The sequence below is a fragment of the Octopus bimaculoides genome, chromosome 8, assembly GCF_046866305.1.
Source record: "Octopus bimaculoides isolate indiv1 chromosome 8, ASM4686630v1, whole genome shotgun sequence".
NCBI classification, from domain to species: domain Eukaryota; kingdom Metazoa; phylum Mollusca; class Cephalopoda; order Octopoda; family Octopodidae; genus Octopus; species Octopus bimaculoides.
The window spans coordinates 39,977,579-39,999,721 of NC_142935.1; the positions used below are offsets into that span (position 1 = coordinate 39,977,579).

At 39.1% G+C, this 22,143-nt stretch overlaps 1 long non-coding RNA gene across 1 annotated transcript in view; it reads right to left on the reverse strand.

The window, feature by feature from the left end:
* Window positions 1-5,888: 5,888 nt before the first annotated feature.
* Window positions 5,889-22,143, reverse strand: part of LOC149134363 (uncharacterized) — a 28,994-nt gene continuing 12,739 nt past the window's right edge. Inside the window, exon 3 of the long non-coding RNA XR_016242761.1 lies at window positions 5,889-6,852. This is a non-coding gene — a long non-coding RNA (uncharacterized LOC149134363). The remainder of the gene's footprint in view (window positions 6,853-22,143) is intronic.

Genomic DNA, 22,143 nt, shown 5'->3' on the forward strand with positions numbered 1-22,143 from the left:
AATTCTTTTTTTGGAATAGTGGATCTTGAAGTACATAAAAGCCTTAGAAAATAGAATGTAAATATTCGGTTGAAAGAAAAGAACTTTTTGGATAGAAAAATTCAAAGGTTAACCTTAACTTTTTCTATCCAATAGGTTTATTCAACCCTATATTTACATACTATTATTTATAGCTTTGCATGCTTCAAGATCCACTGTTCCACAAAAATAATTATTATACGTATATATTTATCATTATTTATCTGTTTCCTTTGTCAAACAGCTAAGTTTTGGGGACATAAACACACTAATGCCAGTTGTCAAGCAGTGGTGGAGGACAAATGCAGACACAAAGACACACACATAGATATATACATATCATACATATATATATATCTATATCTATGACAAGCTTCTATTAGTTTCCGTCTACCAAATTCACTCACATGGCTTTGGTCAGGCCAAGGCTATAATAGATATCACTTGATCAAGGTGCCATGCAGAGAGATTGAACCATATGGTTGGGCAGCAAGCTTCCTATCACACAGCCATGCCTGTGTCTATATATTTGACAAATATATGTGTGTGTTGTGTGTGTGTGTCTTTTAGTCTTTTACATGTTTCAGTCATTTTGACAGTGGCCATGTTGGAGCACTGCCTTAAAGGATTTTAGCTGAAGAAATTGACCCCAGGATTTATTCTTTGTAAGCCTAGTACGTATTCTATCAGTGTCTTTTGCTGAACTGCTAAGTTATGGGAACATAAACACACCAACATCAGTTGTCAAGTGATGATGGGGGATAAACACAGACACAAAGGTACACACACATACATACATATATATAATATATATATATATATATATATATATATATATATACTAGCAGCTAAGCCCGGTTTCACCTGTTCAGAGAACGACGCGAAGAGAGAAACGAAGACATAAAAAAGAGGAAGAAGTGGATATGAAGTGGTGTTTGGGTGACGGACCTTGGTAGAAAAAAAAGAATGTCATGGTGAGTTAGTAAGGAGAGCAAAGCAAGACTGGACTTATGTGGGCTGGCAGGACGATGAAAAAATTGCGGAGTTGAAATTGGAGCAGTTGAAGTTGCTGTTGTTATCATTGGAGTGCCTCTTGGTAGACAACATTCTTCGTCCTTCCCTCGGGTGCACAAATAGAAAGACCATGGGGACAGCTAACATACAGTTGTGCGTGTGATAATACTTGCTGTCAGATTCAAGCCAACCGCTTGCACTGATTGTCCCTGTGCCTTGTTGATTGTCATGGGAAAGCAGAGTTTGATGGGAAATTGCATCTGTTTAAACTTGTAAGTCGTATCAGAGTGGGTAAGGGACATGGAAGTTATAAGTATGTCTTAGCCAGCGGCCGGTTCATTCAAGATTGTTGCCTACAGAACTCGAGAGCACAATTTTTTGATAATCATCCGCATACCATTGCACATTATTGGAGCATCTAAATTCCTTAGCAGCATGATTGGCGCGCCAACTTTCAGATGCAGTTCGTGAACTGGTAGTTCTGCGGGGCCTCCTTTTTGTCAGATATGTCATGGGCCGGCCGGTCTATCTCAGATACATGGGATGTTGGATTAAATTTTTCATCAACACAGGGAAGCCGAAATAAATTTTTTCAATGTCCAAGGGAAGCCAAATTGCGAAAAAGGTTGAGAAATGCTGATCTTTAACAAAGGTTTTCATTTAGGCACATTGTAAAAGTAATTATAATGAATTGCTTAATATAAAGAAAAGTATGTTTTTTCAAGCAAATACAGTTAGAAAAAATACTTACCATTTCAAGTCATCACTAAAAACAAAGCTCATCAATTTTTGAATGAAATAATAATTTTAGGGATTCACACAGACACACACATACATTCTCAATTTTATATATATATATATATATATATATATATATATATATGACAGGCTTCTTTCAGTTTCCGTCTACCAAATCCACTCACAAGGTTTTGATCAGCCTGAGGCTATAGTAAAAGACACTTGTCTAAAGTGCCATGCAGTGGGACTGAACCAGGAACCATATGGTTGGGAAGCAAGCTTCTTACCACACAGCCATGCCTGCACCTTTTAAAAGTTTTTGAAAAGTCAAAACAATGTAAGTTATGAGAAATAAGAAAAGTTAATGGTTTGTAGTTTAATCTTGCATATCAATTTTTCAGGGTTAAAACTCCTTTTATACACACATACACACACAGAGTTTGTTCATCACCAATCTGGCACAAATTTCAACTAACATTTTAGTCTCAAATTTTCTAGGTTACTGGTATTATAACCTGTTTACTTTTAACCCCAGCCATGGTTCTAATGGATAAAGAAAGTGCTTCTCGTGTAACCATTGTCCATTAAAGATAAGATTGAGAAAATGTGTTTGTCTGTCAAAAGCCTGTGTAAGTTATACAATATTGGCTTTTTTACAGTTTATTAATCAAAATAACAAATGAAAAATAAGAAAATACAAAAATAATAACACAAATGTAAAAATAAACTCTGTTTTAGGCTAATTCAAAGAAACAGTTGTGTAAAAGGAAAACAATGAGAAATGGAAAAGTCTGGAATTAGATCAAATTCTGATGAATTGGTTTAGGGTATGTATAAAGCCTTTGACAGGGTCCCCCGATCCCTTATCTGGTGGTCAATGAGGAAACTTGGGATAGAAGAATGGCTAGTGAGAGCTGTGCGAGCCATGTACAGAGATGCGGCCAGTAAGGTGAGGGTTGGAAATGAGTACAGCAATGAATTCCGGGTAGAGGTAGGGGTCCACCAAGGTTCCGTCCTCAGCCCCCTATTATTTACCATAGTCCTCCAGGCAATCACAGAGGAGTTCAAGACAGGTTGCCCCTGGGAGCTCCTCTATGCTGATGACCTTGCCCTAATTGCGGAGTCACTATCAGAACTAGAGGAGAAGTTTCAGGTGTGGAAGCAAGGTCTAGAATTGAAGGGCCTTAGAGTCAACCTAGCTAAAACCAAAATCCTAATAAGTAGGAAGGTAGATAAAACACAAACCCCTTCAGGTAGATGGCCCTGCTCAGTATGTAGAAAAGGAGTAGGTAGTAACTCTATAAGATGTACCCGGTGCAAGCTATGGACACATAAGAGGTGCAGCAACATCAAAGGCAGGTTAACTAGCAAGTTAGTTTTTGTTTGTGGCAGATGTTCAGGTGCAATAAAGACTGCAAACAAACAGGAAACAACTTCTATCTCATTCCAGGGTGAAAAACTAGAGGTAGTCGATAGCTTCCGCTATCTGGGCGACCAAGTTAGTAGTGGGGGTGGGTGCGCTGAAAGTGTAGCTGCTAGAATAAGAATAGCCTGGGCAAAGTTTAGAGAGCTCTTACCCCTGCTGGCGACAAAGGGACTCTCACTCAGAGTAAAAGGCAGACTGTATGACGCATGCGTACGAACAACCATGCTACATGGCAGTGAAACATGGGCTGTAACTGCTGAGGACATACGTAAGCTCGCAAGGAATGAAGCCAGTATGCTCCGTTGGATGTGTAATGTCAATGTGAATACCCGTCAGAGTGTAAGTATCTTGAGAGAAAAGCTGAACATTAGAAGCATCAGTTGTGGCGTGCAAGAGAGACGATTGCGCTGGTATGGACATGTGGTGAGAATGGAGGAGGATAGCTGCGTGAAAAAGTGCCACACCCTAACAGTTGAGGGAACCCGTGGAAGAGGTAGGCCCAGGAAGACCTGGGCTGAGGTGGTGAGGCAAGACCTTCGTACATTGGGCCTCACCGAGGCGATGACTACGGACCGAGACCTTTGGAAATGGGCTGTGCGTGAGAAGACCCGGCAAGCCAAGTAAGATCGTTGCCAGTGCCCCTGGACTGGTTCTTGTGCGGGTGGCACATGAGATGCACCATTTTGAGCGTGGCCGTTGCCAGTACCGCCTGACTGGCTCCTGTAGGATTTTCGAGCGAGATCGTTGCCAGTGCCCCTGGACTGGCTTGTGCGGGTGGCACATAAAAGACACCATTTCGAGCGTGGCCGTTTTCGTGCGGGTGACACGTAAAAGCACCCACTACACTCTCTGAGTGGTTGGCGTTAGGAAGGGCATCCAGCTGTAGAAACTCTGCCAAATCAGACTGGAGCCTGGTGTTGCCATCCGGTTTCACCAGTCCTCAGTCAAATCGTCCAACCCATGCTAGCATGGAAAGCGGACGTTAAACGATGATGATGATGGTGTAGAATTGTCTGGAGATGAATTTAATGAAGGAACAAGCCTCCAAAATTTCATAACAGATAAAGCTTAGATTTTGAATATAATGAGAGTGAGGGTTGCCCATAGCATTTCAGGGATTGACATTTGACACAGCTCACTGCTTCATGCTGTGCATGGTGAAAAATGTTCAGCAGACTTGTAGGTAGCTGCTAAATTTGTTGATAAGGTTGCTAATTTTGTTTCAGAGGAAAAATTAAGCTCTGAAAAGATCTACAATTCTGATGAGACAGCATGGTTTTTGAATTCTACACCAAAAAGAACACTGACAACTGAGGATGTAGAGTCCCTAACAGGTTACAAAGCATTGAAAGATCATATCACTGTGCTGGGTTGCACGAACAGTCAGGTGCAAGTTGTTGATCAATGGTATAAGTTTACATCCTGGAGCTCATTACCTGTTACCTGTAATTTATCATTCCAACTAAAAATGATGGCTAACAACTGACATTACACTGGATTGAATTGAAAATTATTTCATTTTTTAAACAAAGGTTTACTATTAGCCTGAAGCACAAATGTAAAATAAAGCTTGTTTTAGACAAAATTTCTACACATCCTCTGGCAGAATTCCTGGTAAAAGATAATGTTCTTGCAATCAACCTCCCACCTAATAAGTCAAAGTTTGATGATGGCAGCAAACAACTAACCTGTTCAAGTCTGAAAAACACATGAATTCTTTTTTTATCAGTCATTAGTTGACCAGCAAAACATTCAACGGACCCAACAGGTATTTAACTCATTAAACCTCAGCTTTTGTAAACAAGTACCTTTTTCAGAACAAACAATATATAGGATTGTCATTAACAATTTCGTCTTTGACACCTTGTTTTGAAAGACATTAGTCATAAATAGTTAACAGTAACTGAAAGACAACCATGGCCAACTGCTACAATAATTTATTGCACTCAACATTAACCAAAGACCATGATGACAATGCTTATGACACAATTGAATATAGGTAATTGCTAGAATTCCATAAAAACTGTTGAATTGCTTCACTTGGTGTAAATATCTTCTTTCCTGTCATTCATCACAATAGGAACTTCCAATAACATTCTTATTGTTAAACGACTCTTCTGATTCCTGTATAGTGTTGAAGGTAAAGAACGCATTCCTACCACCGAAGAGTTTTGCTCCTTGACAGGAACAGAGTTTTTTTTCCCCAAAAGGTTAAGGCAAATATATAGCATAATCTGATAATAGAGTTACTAATAGTTTCAATGCTAAAGTCATGAAACTATTAGTAACTTTGCTTGAAAAACCGTTGTTTGAATTATTATATTCATATACCTATATAAATGTATGTATGTGTGTGTTTTGCATATGTGCCTATGTATATATATATATATATATATATATATATATACTACATCTCTCTCTCTCTCTCTCTCTCTCTATATATATATATATATATATATATATATATATATATTACACTGCAAGTTTGTTTCAAGTACTATATATTTACATATTTCTTGATAATGCTATCAAACATAATATGTGTGTGTGTGTGTGTGTGTGTGTGTGTGTGTGTGTGTGTGTGTGTGTGTGTATGTGGTTGTGCATGCACATATGCATGTGTGATTAGATAAAATTCTTTCGCTACTGTAACTGTTATCAAAACTAAAACAAAAAGCGATTTTAGACAAAATATATATAAAACAAAAACAAAAACAAAAGCAAGTGGAATGAAAATGATTATTTACATCAAAGAATTTGATATTTTGTTTCCATAATCTCTTTGTGATAATCCTATAGGAAATAATAATGATGATAATAATAAAAATAATAATAACAATGATAATAATAATACATACATACATACATACATGCATGCATATATGATGTAAACTGTATTGTATTTGCAGTTATCAGAACTTAAATAGCAAAACTATTCACAAATGTACACAAACAATATTAGGTGTGAAGTTCTTAACATTATTGTTGTTGTTGTTATTATCATCATCATCACGATTGTTTTTGGTTGTATTAGTTTTAATAAATGTTGTTATTATCATAAAAAATTTATGTTGTTGATGTTGTTACCAACATCATCATCATTAATTACTCTCTTCCTATTTCATACAATTTTTCTACCCTTCCACCTCCTCCGGGGAACTGGACAATGGAATATGAATAATTAAATTTGTGGTCAAATTACTGTTTCTGGTTTATATTTTTTCTCAGTGCTTTCATCCACGTAGCTGTGTGCACGCATGAAGCTTTATACAGCACAATGCAGTTAGTTGCATAGAAATTACTTACAAAAAAAAAACACGCAAAATATAAAAATTTAGAAATATAATTAACATATCTTGTATAGGTATGGAACCAAATTGTTTTTTGATCATAGGAGAAGGGAGGGAAATGGAGGTTTATGATGTTCATTCCTTTTCTTTTCACATTAACCATCATCATCATAGCCATCTTCATTATTTAACGTCCATGTTCCATGTTTGTATGGGTTGGATGGTTTGATAGAATCCGTTGTATCCAAGAACTGCATTGTGCCCCACTGTCTGCTTTGTCATGGTTTCTATGGCTGGATGCTCTTCTTAACACCAAGTATTTTACAGTGTGTACTGGGTCTTCTTTTGTTTTTGGTAACACCAGTGCTATTGAGGTTGAAGAGAAGAGAGTGGTAGACTGTAGTAATTTGGTATACAATAAGGCAAAATAAACTTTTAAATAAAAAAAATAAGGTGGTATTAAAAAGTTCCTGACTAGTTCTATAGTGCACCGACAAATGGTTGTGTTCACAATGAGAGCTAGTTGTGACTTTCACAAGGCAGTGTGCCAAGGGACATCATCGTGTTTACTTCGAAAGTTGTGAAATTTGTGTTTTTGTAATCACATGTATGTTGTAGTCTGTGATTTTTGTCATGAACAGGAAGTTGGAACAGAGTCGTAAAATTTTGCATTAAACTTGGCAAGTCTGCTACAGAGGCATTGAGCATGCTTTGGTAAGCTTATGGTGAAGAAGCAGTGAGTCATGCACAATGTTTTGAGTGGCATGGGTGCTTCAAAAATGAAAGAATGTCTCTGGAAGACGATGAAAGATCTAGAAGACCTGCCAAGAATGTCATCTCCGTAAATGTGGAGAAAATTCATCAGCTTGTGTATGGGAATCATTGGAGGACAATCAATGACATTTTGGAGCATTTGAGGAAGAACATTTGGCAAAAGAGAATGGATCTGTGAGGCATGAAGAACTGAATTTGTCACGATGTCAATGCACCCTGTCGACACCAAGCTCTCTACACTTGTGAGTTACTCTCCAAAAACAACATCGCATCACTTCCACATCCACCCTATTTCCCAGCTTTAGCATTTGCAGACTTCCATCTCTTCCCCAAGATGACTATGCAGCTCAAAGGTCACCGTTTTAACACTGTTATTGACATCCAGAACGAATTGCAGATTGCAGATCCTTGAATTGCTTATGGAAAATGATTTCCAGGACTGGTTCCAAAAGTGGCAGGAATACTATTTTGAAGGAGACGATGTTAAAACTTAGGTAAATTTTTTATTAGTCTGGGAACCTTTTGATACCACCTCATATCTATCTGTCTGTCTGTCTGTCTATCTTTCTATATATATATATATATATATATATATACAAGAATAAGGGTAGAGAATCGTCAATTAATAATAGAATTAATAATTAACAATTTTGCCAAGTAGTTCAGTATGAAAAAAACCTTTATCGGTAAAACTATTTATCATCATAAATATACAGGGATTAGCAATTGAGTTGCTTCTCCAACATACTGAAAATTTAGAAATAGCAGTCAAAGAACTACTGATTCCAAACTACAAATTTTTCTCTAATGCGGATGGCGATATTTATGGCACACATAGAACAAAAAACCGGAGGGAAAAGCGTAAACAAACCAAGCCTTTAGTTAATTGGATACGAATCGTTTCATGGTTAAGTGAATGGAAATTTCACTATTCCAATCTTCAGCCCAAATATTCTGATAAATTTGAAAGTGTCTCTAAAAAAATTCACGGTAATCTTTGGCCATGCGACACCAAAAATCAACGATAAGAAAGGCACTTACGAATTCATCGGCTAGTGAGTTCAGGCATCTCACCTCAAAGAAATCTATTCCATGTGCGTCACAAATAGTCCCGTATGAAAAGAAGTCCCGTGTGGAGGGATTACGGTTTAACCATCTATGCATATATACATATGAAGATCACTGATACCACATACTTAATGTACATGTGTTGCTTAAATGCCAGGATCTGCAGTTTATCATCTGGGAAAAATCCCTTTAAAGATGTAGTGTTAAAAATTATTTAGTACTAAAAACATACTTATGAAGGCTATACAAGCCCTGTATGAAGGGGTTATTCACAAGGTGAAAATCACCAATGAATTTGGGTGAAGAAGTTAGTGTGCAGGTGGGGGGTACATCAGGGCTCGATTTCAGTTCCCTTTTTATCTATTCTAGACCTCTAAGCCATAACAGAGGAATTCAAGATCCCCTATCCTTGGGAACAACTATGTGTTGATGATTTGGGTCTTGTAGCAGAATTAGTAGAAAAACTGAAGGTGAAATTCTGGACATGAAAGCAAAATCCAGAAATAAAAGGCTATTGAAAGCAAAATGTTTAGTAAATATGAAGGAATACTGCACCCTAGCAATATCATGGAAATATTTGTGTCCTGCTTAGAGAAAAGGAGTTGATAAAAATTGTATAAGGTGTTCTCAATGTAATCAAAAGACATACAAAAGGTGTGATAGGCCTTAACCTTTTAGCTTTCAATCTGATCATATCTGACTGAAATATTGAACCTGTTTTATGTTGAAACTGACCAGATCCAGCCTCTCACCTCAACCCTACAATGTCATTCTAAAACTAAACAGTCACATCATCAACATTTCTAAACTAAAAGATAATGCTTGATTAATTCCAAACAATTTGGATAAATAAGCATCAGATTTGACAGAGTAATCTGAATGTTAAAGAGTTAAAAGTGCTTATCAGAGAAGATAGATTTCATATGTAGCAGATTTTTATCTATTTATTTTTAGTCAGAAGGGAAATCCCTTTTGCAGGGCCTTTGAGATTGGTGAGAGGGAAGGAGGTATCCTTAACCCTGACATTTGGCTTGAATGCTTGTAACAGAGGGAACCCCACTAAAGGTACTCAAGAACCAAGTCATCATTATCATCATTTAGCATCTGCCTTTCATACTGGCATGGTTTGGATGGTCTAACTGAAACTGGTAAGCTGGAGAGCAGCATTAAGTTCCAGTCTGATTTGGTTTGGTTTCTACCGCTGGATGCCTCTTCTAAAGCCAACCACTCCAAGAGTGTAATGGGTGCTTTATATGTGCCACTGGCATGAGTGCCAATTATATGATACTAGCATGGGCCAGAACTAGTAATGACATTAAACTGAGAGGTAAGTTATGTCCACTACCCGATTAGGCCATGGCAAGATTTGAACACAGAACACAAAATCCTGAAACAAACACCGTAAACCTTCCAGTTTGACATTCTGAAATTTCCACTAACCTACCATCCTGGATTGGTATGATTTTTTAACTCCTAAAAGAAAAAAAGGGTAAGTTGACTTCACTAGGACTTGAACTCAGTGTGCAGAGATTCAGTGTAAATACTGCAATGCATTTTAACTGCCACTCTAATGACTCTGCCAACTCGTTACCTTATTTACAAATTGTGATATCAAATCAAACAAAATCAATACAAAATATTTCAAGTAGAATCATGTTGCTGGACACACCAGCAACTATACCAATGGAGCTATTACAGGACATTACCGATGGAGTGACTGATGGCCAGGATGGGTTGATAATGATGATAAGGATGATGATGATGATGATGATGAATAGGAAGCTTGTTGTATTTCAAACATTCATACCTACGACTGTGTAGGAAAATGGATATGGAATCAATGTTAGTAAAAATTTAGAGCTGCTGTAATTTACTTGAAAATAAGGAATCAGCATCATAAATTCCTGAATTTTTTTTCTTTTTTCTTTATATATATAGAAAAAAAATATGTGATAGAAATCATAGACTTTATGCTTATATATAAAGAAACTATTTTCCTAGTATTTCTTTGTATGTTGCTGTGTAATATATAATATGATTCCATAACAATAATCTTTATGTAATGAAGTTAAATTGATGTGTTGTGAGTTGAATTATTAATATTTTATTGTCTAGCTCCCATGTGGTTAGAATGTCCCATTGAAATGAGGAAAAGAAAAGAAGACAACAACAACAATAACAACCACAACAATAATGACAGTAATAGTAATAATAATAAAAATAACAACAACAACAATAATAATAATAATAATAATAGGCAGACATTGTTGGGGAGCATCATAACCATGCATTGTGAGGAATTCTTTGGGGTTTGGATAATTCACCTTTGGAAACATGGCTGTTTCGTTCAACATCCTTAAACAACCCTTATTCAGGGACCTTTTGAGCAGGATGGGCTTCTTGACTTGACAAAAATTCTTACTGGGCCCCATCTGCAAGGTCTTGTGCTGTTTATCTTGATATGAGGACACCATGTTGTGCACATATGGTTGTGATGCATGTGCCTGGTGTACCCTTATCAGACGAGTAGTCATGATGGATATAATGGGCTTCGTATATTTTACCCCAGTGTCACTTTGATGGCATGCACTGCTCGCTCACTCGATAATAATAATAGCAAACCTGCTACCCACATGAATCCTACCAGGAATAAGGCTGAACCTGAGTCAAGCCAAAAAGTAATGATAATAATAATAATAACAATAGTAGTAGTAGTAGTAGCAGTAGTAATAACGATAATAGGATAGTAATAATAATAAGATCAATAATAATAATAATAATAATAATAATAATAATGATCCTCGCTGACGTACTACGACGAAATACCCAAGATGCAGATAAGATAGAGATTTTTATTTATTTACGGCCTCAAACATCTCAATACCTTGTGCTTTAGTTTTGTCCCTTATTATTTATCTTGTTTCTCTCCATGAAATTCAATTGAATTCAGTTGTTGTCTTAAATTCATGCTTATTCATTTTCTAAGCTTCCTAAATTCATGCTACGTTATATTCTAATCACCCAGAATTCATTGCTCTTTTAAAAAATTACGATTTATGCATTGTTGTCTCTCAAATATTTAAAATCTACAATTAAGAGCCCTCTCTACTCGCTGGCGGTACCTACCCACCACCACTACCCATTTTCCTTTATTCAAAAATTCTTATCGCTCCTTAAAATTATGGCTTTTAAGTGTTGATTTCTCAGCCCAAGAATTACAGCGTGATGTGCTGCTTGACTGGTCCCCCCCTCTCTCTCTCTCTCTCTCTCTCTCTCTTTATATATATATATGATGATGATGATGATGATCTTTTCTCCCGCCATGCCTCTGTCTACCCCTCCATCCTCTCTCTCCCCCTTCGTAGTTTTTCCTTTAAGGTCTTCAGGTTCTGGCTATATATAAATGAGAAACCCATTCTAAATTATCTCGCTGACGTACTACGACGAAATACCCAAGATGCAGATAAGATAGAGATTTTTATTTATTTACGGCCTCAAACATCTCAATACCTTGCGCTTTAGTTTTGTCCCTTATTATTTATCTTGTTTCTCTCCATGAAATTCAATTGAATTCAGTTGTTGTCTTAAATTCATGCTTATTCATTTTCTAAGCTTCCTAAATTCATGCTACGTTATATTCTAATCACCCAGAATTCATTGCTCTTTTAAAAAATTACGATTTATGCATTGTTGTCTCTCAAATATTTAAAATCTACAATTAAGAGCCCTCTCTACTCGCTGGCGGTAACCCGCCCTCCCACCCCCTCCACCGGAAGTTCATTCCTCTGTCATCCCACCCCCTCCACCGGAAGTTCATTCCTCTGCCATCCCACCCCCTCCACCGGAAGTTCATTCCTCTGTCATCCCACCCCCTCCACCGGAAGTTCATTCCTCTGTCATCCCACCCCCTCCACCGGAAGTTCATTCCTCTGTCATCCCACCCCCTCCACCGGAAGTTCATTCCTCTGTCATCCCACCCCCTCCACCGGAAGTTCATTCCTCTGCCATCCCACCCCCTCCACCGGAAGTTCATTTCTCTGTCATCCCGCCCCCTCCACCGGAAGTCCATTCCTCTGTCATCCCACCCCCTCCACCGGAAGTTCATTCCTCTGTCATCCCACCCCTCCACCGGAAGTACATTCCTCTGTCATCCCACCCCCTCCACCGGAAGTTCATTCCTCTGTCATCCCACCCCTCCACCGGAAGTTCATTCCTCTGTCATCCCACCCCTCCACCGGAAGTTCATTCCTCTGTCATCCCACCCCCTCCACCGGAAGTTCATTCCTCTGTCATCCCACCCCCTCCACCGGAAGTTCATTCCTCTGTCATCCCGCCCCCTCCACCGGAAGTTCATCCCTTTGTCATCCTGTCAACCTCGGCTGTCTCCCGGAACCCATCTAGTGGCCTTGGCCATCCTCTCCCCTACCTTTGGGTAGCGCATTAAGGTTGAGAAATGTTTGCAGGTTGTAGGTAATGTTTTGCTTATGAATTCTTCCAATTGCAAGTTTTCTTTTCAGGTACACGACACTGCTTTTCCTCTTCCCAGGCTACAGGCCCACACCCCCAACACCCATACTGTTAGGATTGGCACTCTCAACGTCGGCACGCTGAAAGGTAGATCTGGTGAAATTGTTGAGATGCTTGAACGGAGATGCGTAGATATGTGCTGCATCCAGGAAGTAAGATGGAGAGGAGGTTCTGCAAGGTTCCTCACAGGCAAAGAACACAGGTACAAGATTTTCTGGGCAGGGAACACTGACACTGACGGGGTCGGGGGCGTAGGAATACTTCTAGCGGAGAAATGGGTGGATAAGGTAATCGAGGTCGTTAGAGTAAGTGACAGAGTACTTAAGATCAGACTAGTGCTTCATCATAGATTAGCTACTGTCATCTCAGCCTATGCACCTCAACCTGGGCTACCAGATGGTCTGAAAGACCAATTCTATGACACCCTCTTGCAAACTACCTCGTCGACGAGTGACAGGGACCTTCTCTTTGTGGCTGGAGACTTCAACGGTCATGTCGGACGTCGTGCTGGGGGCTTCCATGGCATACATGGAGGCTATGGCTTCGGTTCCCGCAACGAGGAGGGAACCAGACTGCTGGAGTTCTGTGATGCAACCAATCTTATGGTCTGCAATACCAACTTCAGGAAACCTGCCAGTCACCTAGTCACCTACCGCTCCGGCAGACACTCTAGCCAAATCGACTACATCCTCGCCAGAAATAGGGAAAGAGGGCGGCTTATAAATGCCAAAACCTACCCTGGCGAAGAATGTACCCCACAACATAGATTAGTAGTTAGCGACTTTGGGATCAAGGCAAAATGGGTGCCCAGAATTAGACAGGCTTGGAGAAGAAGGGTGTGGAAGCTTAAAGACCCTGCAAACGGACAGAGACTTAGAGACAAGTTACTTGAAGCATTTAACGAAATAGAAGGGGATATAGCATCATACAACGTGGAAGACAATTGGAGATTTCTGCGGGACAACCTGTTGAAAGCCACCGACCAGATTTGTGGGTGGTGTAAGGTCCCCTCCCAACCCAGAGTAATGTGGTGGTGGAACAAGGAGGTAGACAGGGCTATTAGACAAAAGAAACAAGCTTGGAAGGACTGGAAGAACGGTGGTAGCAGGGAATTGTACCAATGTGCCAGAAGGGAGGCTAGGCGACAGGTTTATTTAGCCAGAGGGGAAGCAGATAAGGAAAGATTTGCCAATGTTCTGCGCCGTGAGGACCAAAGACTCGAGGTATTTCGGGTTGCAAGACAGTGTAGGAGAGAGAATAGTGATGTTGTAGGAGAGAAATGTGTTCGCATGGATGATGGTACGCTTGCATTAAATGAGGATGCAAAGAAAGAGGTCTGGAGATGCCACTACGATAGATTGCTTAATAAAGAGAATGAATGGGAGAAAGAGAGCCTGCCTTATGTCGACCCAATAGAGGGACCAGCTATCCGAGTTGATAGTACCAGGGTAGATAAAGCAATTAAGAGTATGAAGACCGGGAAAGCCCCCGGCCCATCAGGAATCACTGCAGAGATGCTCAAAATATCTGGCAGTGTTGGCTATAGCCTAGTCACCCGTATTACGAACCAGGTGATACACGAAGGAGTCATACCCTATGACTGGTGTAGCAGCATCATAGTCAACTGCTACAAAGGTAAAGGGGACGCTTTAGATACAAATAATTACAGAGGCATCAAGCTGTTAGATCAGGTTATGAAAGTTACAGAGAGGGTCATAGCCCAACTAATTAGGGAGCGAATCAATTTAGATGAGATGCAGTTTGGGTTCGTGCCAGGTAAAAGCACTACTGATGCCTTATTTCTAGTGAGACAGTTGCAAGAGAAATACCTAGCCAAGGATAAACCTCTGTACCTGGCTTTCGTTGACATGGAGAAAGCCTTTGACAGGGTCCCCCGATCCCTTATCTGGTGGTCAATGAGGAAACTTGGGATAGAAGAATGGCTAGTGAGAGCTGTGCGAGCCATGTACAGAGATGCGGCCAGTAAGGTGAGGGTTGGAAATGAGTACAGCAATGAATTCCGGGTAGAGGTAGGGGTCCACCAAGGTTCCGTCCTCAGCCCCCTATTATTTACCATAGTCCTCCAGGCAATCACAGAGGAGTTCAAGACAGGTTGCCCCTGGGAGCTCCTCTATGCTGATGACCTTGCCCTAATTGCGGAGTCACTATCAGAACTAGAGGAGAAGTTTCAGGTGTGGAAGCAAGGTCTAGAATTGAAGGGCCTTAGAGTCAACCTAGCTAAAACCAAAATCCTAATAAGTAGGAAGGTAGATAAAACACAAACCCCTTCAGGTAGATGGCCCTGCTCAGTATGTAGAAAAGGAGTAGGTAGTAACTCTATAAGATGTACCCGGTGCAAGCTATGGACACATAAGAGGTGCAGCAACATCAAAGGCAGGTTAACTAGCAAGTTAGTTTTTGTTTGTGGCAGATGTTCAGGTGCAATAAAGACTGCAAACAAACAGGAAACAACTTCTATCTCATTCCAGGGTGAAAAACTAGAGGTAGTCGATAGCTTCCGCTATCTGGGCGACCAAGTTAGTAGTGGGGGTGGGTGCGCTGAAAGTGTAGCTGCTAGAATAAGAATAGCCTGGGCAAAGTTTAGAGAGCTCTTACCCCTGCTGGCGACAAAGGGACTCTCACTCAGAGTAAAAGGCAGACTGTATGACGCATGCGTACGAACAACCATGCTACATGGCAGTGAAACATGGGCTGTAACTGCTGAGGACATACGTAAGCTCGCAAGGAATGAAGCCAGTATGCTCCGTTGGATGTGTAATGTCAATGTCAATACCCGTCAGAGTGTAAGTATCTTGAGAGAAAAGCTGAACATTAGAAGCATCAGTTGTGGCGTGCAAGAGAGACGATTGCGCTGGTATGGACATGTGGTGAGAATGGAGGAGGATAGCTGCGTGAAAAAGTGCCACACCCTAACAGTTGAGGGAACCCGTGGAAGAGGTAGGCCCAGGAAGACCTGGGCTGAGGTGGTGAGGCAAGACCTTCGTACATTGGGCCTCACCGAGGCGATGACTACGGACCGAGACCTTTGGAAATGGGCTGTGCGTGAGAAGACCCGGCAAGCCAAGTAAGATCGTTGCCAGTGCCCCTGGACTGGTTCTTGTGCGGGTGGCACATGAGATGCACCATTTTGAGCGTGGCCGTTGCCAGTACCGCCTGACTGGCTCCTGTAGGATTTTCGAGCGAGATCGTTGCCAGTGCCCCTGGACTGGCTTGTGCGGGTGGCACATAAAAGACACCATTTCGAGCGTGGCCGTTTTCGTGTGGGTGACACGTAAAAGCACCCACTACACTCTCTGAGTGGTTGGCGTTAGGAAGGGCATCCAGCTGTAGAAACTCTGCCAAATCAGACTGGAGCCTGGTGTTGCCATCCGGTTTCACCAGTCCTCAGTCAAATCGTCCAACCCATGCTAGCATGGAAAGCGGACGTTAAACGATGATGATGATGATGATGATCATAGTAGTAGCAGCAGTAGTAATAATGATAACAGAAATAGTAATAATAATGATGATGATGATGATGATGATAATCATAGTAGTAGTAGCAGTAGTAATAACGATAATAGGAATAGTAATAATAAGATCAATAATAATAATAATGATAATAATAATAATAATGATGATGATGATAGTCATAATAGTAATGGTTAATAGTCAATATCTCACAATTTTACACTCCCTGATTGTTCACACCTACAATGTTATTGTACATTTATAAATGTTTTGTTTTTCATATTATTCTGTGCTATTATCAACTTAATTACAAAATCATTACTTTTTTTTTTTTGTTTTTACCTCTTTATTATTTTTCCCTTTAGGATTTCTATACAAGAAATTTATTAAAATAAAATATTAAAAAAGTCTTCGATCTGGATGATTATTTTTAATCCTCTTTCTCTTATCTATAGATTTTTAGATTTTTTTATGATTGTATACAATTTGGCAGAGGTAATTAGTTCTGTGGTGGTGGTGGTGGTGGTGGAGGTAGTGACATTGGTGATAGCGATGGTGGTGGTGGTGGTAGCAGCAGCGATGGTGGAAATGGTGGTGGGGTGGTAGCAGTAATGGTGGTGGTGGGAGGGGGGGTGTCAGTGGTGGTAACAGTATTGGTGGTGGTGGTAGCAGTAGTGTTTGGGTTAGACGGAGTTGTAAGTTAGTGGTTATAGGACAATAAGGAAGCTTTGATGTAGGCACCTGATTTGCTGGGAAACAAAACCAGTCAAACCTCCCTCTCTTTCCCAAGAATGCTTTCAGTGACTCTGGACACACCAGCAACTACTACAGGACATTACTGATGGACTGACTGGTGGCCAGGTAGGGTGGATGATGATGATGATGATGATGATGATGATGTTAACAATAGGAAGTTTGCCTTATATTGAACATTCATGCAAAACATTCATACAAAAAAAAATGGGAAGGTCAAATCTAGAATGTCTTTGATTATAAGTCAGTTCAATTACACCCACATTCATCCCACCATCTCCACCAGCTGTAGAGAGTGTGGCTTGCCCTAAGCATTGCTTTTATGGGGGGGGGCAGCAATTTCGGGTATGTTGTATAATCCTATAGAGACAGTAAACTCTAAATGGAAAGGAGAGCAAACAGAAGGGTTTCCTCAGCTGGCATACTCATTAGCTAGCGCATTGGATATGAGGCTAAATAACAATAACGGCAACAACAACAACAACAACAGCAGCAGTAGCAGTAACAGCTGTAGCAGCAACAGAAACAACAACAAAAGTGGCAACGTTAATACAGTTTCTTGGTGCTAAAATGAGTTGAAGAAATTCAAGGGTTATTTTCCTCTGGAAATAACAATTGAGCTCTGTGAGACATTATCAAAATATCTGTCCAATGTCAAATTGTTTCCTACATCAAGGTGGACCAAATAGCATGCCAACTTAAATGGTTGATGTATTGCTTTGGGGCATAATCTATCAAATTGTGTTTCATTGTCATCATTTTTGGCAGCGATGGTGGTAACTTTATTGTCATCGTAGTCAATATCATCATCATCATTGTTATCATCAAAACCACTAGCATCACCAGCACCACCATTTTTTTTTTATCAAATAAACACGCGCACTATATATTTTGTCTTCACTCATTTATTACTTTTCTTAGTTTTTTTTAATTATTTTAACTCATGTCCATTATCCAGAAATCTTTCGTCACACATCTGTGACCTCTTCAGTGACACTTTTCATTTCCGTACGTGTTCTTGCTCCACTTAGTCCATTCTATTCTTCTAAGGTGTGTATCCTTATGTGCGCCGGACAATAAACATGAGTTAAAATAATAAAGTAATGAAATAATAAACGAGTGAAGAAAAAATATATAGCGCATGTGTTTATTTGGGTGGGGCAGAAAGACCATCTCGAAATATAATAATATACATATATACATACATATATATAGTTTATGGATCCAATAGAGGTAGAATCGATCCAGTGAGATAAATATCAATTAAAATATACAACCGAAAGACCTAATAGCTTCAAAGCTTTTGGGATACTTGAACATGGCTATTTATAAACTATGCATGAAACTACTAGTTGCTCTTTCGTTTGTGTATCTAAATTTATATATATATATATATATTTATATATATATATATATATATATATATATATATATATATATATATATATATATATATATATATATATGCGTACGAACAGCCATGCTACATGGCAGTGAAACATGGGCTGTAACTGCTGAGGACATACGTAAGCTCGCAAGGAATGAAGCCAGTATGCTCCGTTGGATGTGTAATGTCAATGTGAATACCCGTCAGAGTGTAAGTATCTTGAGAGAAAAGCTGAACATTAGAAGCATCAGTTGTGGCGTGCAAGAGAGACGATTGCGCTGGTATGGACATGTGGTGAGAATGGATGAGGATAGCTGCGTGAAAAAGTGCCACACCCTAACAGTTGAGGGAACCCGTGGAAGAGGTAGGCCCAGGAAGACCTGGGCTGAGGTGGTGAGGCAAGACCTTCGTACATTGGGCCTCACCGAGGCGATGACTACTGACCGAGACCTTTGGAAATGTGCTGTGCGTGAGAAGACCCGGCAAGCCAAGTAAGATCGTTGCCAGTGCCCCTGGACTGGTTCTTGTGCGGGTGGCACATGAGATGCACCATTTTGAGCGTGGCCGTTGCCAGTACCGCCTGACTGGCTCCCGTAGGATTTTCGAGCGAGATCGTTGCCAGTGCCCCTGGACTGGTTTGTGCGGGTGGCACATAAAAGACACCATTTCGAGCGTGGCCGTTTTCGTGCGGGTGACACGTAAAAGCACCCACTACACTCTCTGAGTGGTTGGCGTTAGGAAGGGCATCCAGCTGTAGAAACTCTGCCAAATTAGACTGGAGCCTGGTGTTGCCATCCGGTTTCACCAGTCCTCAGTCAAATCGTCCAACCCATGCTAGCATGGAAAGCGGACGTTAAACGATGATGATGATGATGATGATGATGATGATATATATATATATATATATACATACATATATATATATATATATACATACATATATATATATATATATATACACATACATATATATATATATATACATACATACATATATATATATATATACATACACACACATAAATGCATGTGTGTGTGTTTCTCCTTGTCTTGACATCATGTGGTGGTTGTAAATGAGAGTCATTGTCATACAAGGAGTGTCCTTCATTTGTAATATGTTGCAAGAACATGTCTAGACATGAGGAACTATTACAGATGAGGGCATCTGGCCTCCAAAAATCTGCCTGAATAAACTCCATCTGACCCATGCCTGAATAGAAAAGTGGACATTAAAACGATGATGATGATACATATGTGTGTGTGCGTGCGTGTGTATCTGTTACAAGTCCATCATAATACGATGACTAACTACAATTTTTATCCGATGATACTAAAGCCATTAATTTCCTGATGTACTATTACTAATTACAAATTAAAATCTACCATCCAATCCAATGAAATACAAGCTGAATAAGCATTAATGTAGAATGAAGTAATAAAATTCAACCCAGATTTAGACAGAAGCTTTAACTGGTTATTGGTATTAGTACATCAGAACTAAGTGGCATTAAAATTATTAGGGTAGATATTAACAAGTTTTTATGGTATGACGAACTTATGACACATACATATCATCATTGTCACCACCATCTATATTTGAGGCGTTTAGTAACACACTGTCGAACGCACCACAACTCAGAAACTGAGAAAAATGCAGTCAAAGTTTTGTGACTTTCAGAATGCGATATCTTGGCAAGGAACGAAATTAGGAAGCAGGTTTTGTCTTAAAATGACTGTGAAGACCTCCTCTAATCATTCCACCTTTGTAAAATTATTTTTTTATTTATTTATCTATACATCTGAATGATGAAACAATGACTGCATCGTTTTCATTTTGTAGAATATAGCGGTACTACGAAATGGTGTATTGCATTTCATATTTTAGCCATAGTACCTAGAAAAACATAGAGAGACCCCACATAAAGGTATTGTTTGTGTTTTAATATACCAAGGTATCTTTAAGAGGTAAGTAAGACAAGATAGTAAGTTAATAGCCCATCATCGTTATGTTGGTAATGAGGAATATTAGAAAATGAGACTTAACACCTCGAAAAATAATGAGGCACCTAATTAGCAGTAATCTGGAAACATAGTAGCCAAAGTTAGAAAAGATTGGAAGGGAAATTCCGATTCTGAAAAAAAAATTTTTTTAATCTCAAATTCAAAATTTCGAGATATTTGAAATTTTCTTTCAGAATCGGAATCTCCATAGCCTAAAACGTGGGATTCCGTTAAAAAAAATGTGGGGGGGGGGAGGTTCAGATTACATATAGTCCGTCTCCGCCGCAGGGCCATCACCATTTGAGAGAAATGGTAGTCATAGAAGCATAGAGGGATCGAGAGAGCCAGACACGGCGGGAACTAAATATAACCACATTGTAATGATACGGACAAGGTGTATGAATCAGAGCAAAATATGAAATACTGGCGAGACTGAAACAAAAACCCAAATCGAACTTATCTTCTAGCCATGTTACTGAGTTTCATGTGTATATTCAGCAAATTTCTAGGAGTGGAGAAAAAAAACTAAGTGAATAAGAATTCTTATTCACTTATTTTTAGCAAAGTTGATGCTTCTTAGTACCTTAATTACACACACACACACACACATGTCAAAGAAGTAAAAGAATCTGGAGATTGGGAAGTTAATAATTGTTTATTATTAACAGCAAATTAATCATCTTCACTTTACGGCTAAATATTAAGCAAATATTAAATTTATATTTATATGACCTGAGCATAATATCTTCAGAGGGAAAGAAAATTAAAAAATATGGACCTTTATGATTTGACGGGCAACATTTTTTTATGTGGTGTTTTTGGTACCGAAACACTTTCAAACTTCGTATACTTTTATATTTTGTGGTATAGAACAGATAAAAAAATTTTGTATTCGAAATTATTTCACGTTAAAAATTGTCTTATTTCGATAATATCAACTAATCACTGACGTCTATTCAGTTGAATACAGTTAGTGCTGTGATGGTGTATATGGTATTAATCCCCGTTAGTTCTGACATTTCCGATTAACTAGACTGTTCGTAAACAAAGGGGAAAAAGCCATCAAAATACTTGAATTATTAATGCACCTCCACCAAATGCTTCATTTTCTAGAAATAGCAGCCAAATCTTCTTCAAATCAAACTCTAGTTTAGGGTTAGGGTTCAGGTTTTAGAGTTAGGGTTAGGGTTAGGGTTGGGTTATGAGTGAGGTTATGGCAAAAATATACACACACAGATACGCACAGCGTAATTTATTATATAAACAATATATGCGTATAAATTACGATTAAACCGGATGAAATATGTCACAGGGAATAACACACTTAACACTGGCAGAAATTTATTGTTTACGAAAGAGCACTGACTGTATTCAGCTGAATAGACGTCAGTGATTGATTGAAATTACAGAAATATGACAACTTTAACATGAAATATCTTGCGATGTACAATTTTTTGTTAAGAAGGCTAAGAGAAAAAGTTGTTTTGTATGACACATTCTACCAGTGTCCCAAGTTTGAAAGTGTTTCGTTAAGAAAACAAGTGTTGGCCGTCAAATCACAAGGATCCAAAAATATACCCTTCGATGTTTTATATGTGTTTATGGATTAAATATATATGTGTGTGTGTGGTGGGGGGGAGGTGTATATATGAATGTATGTATATAATATATATATA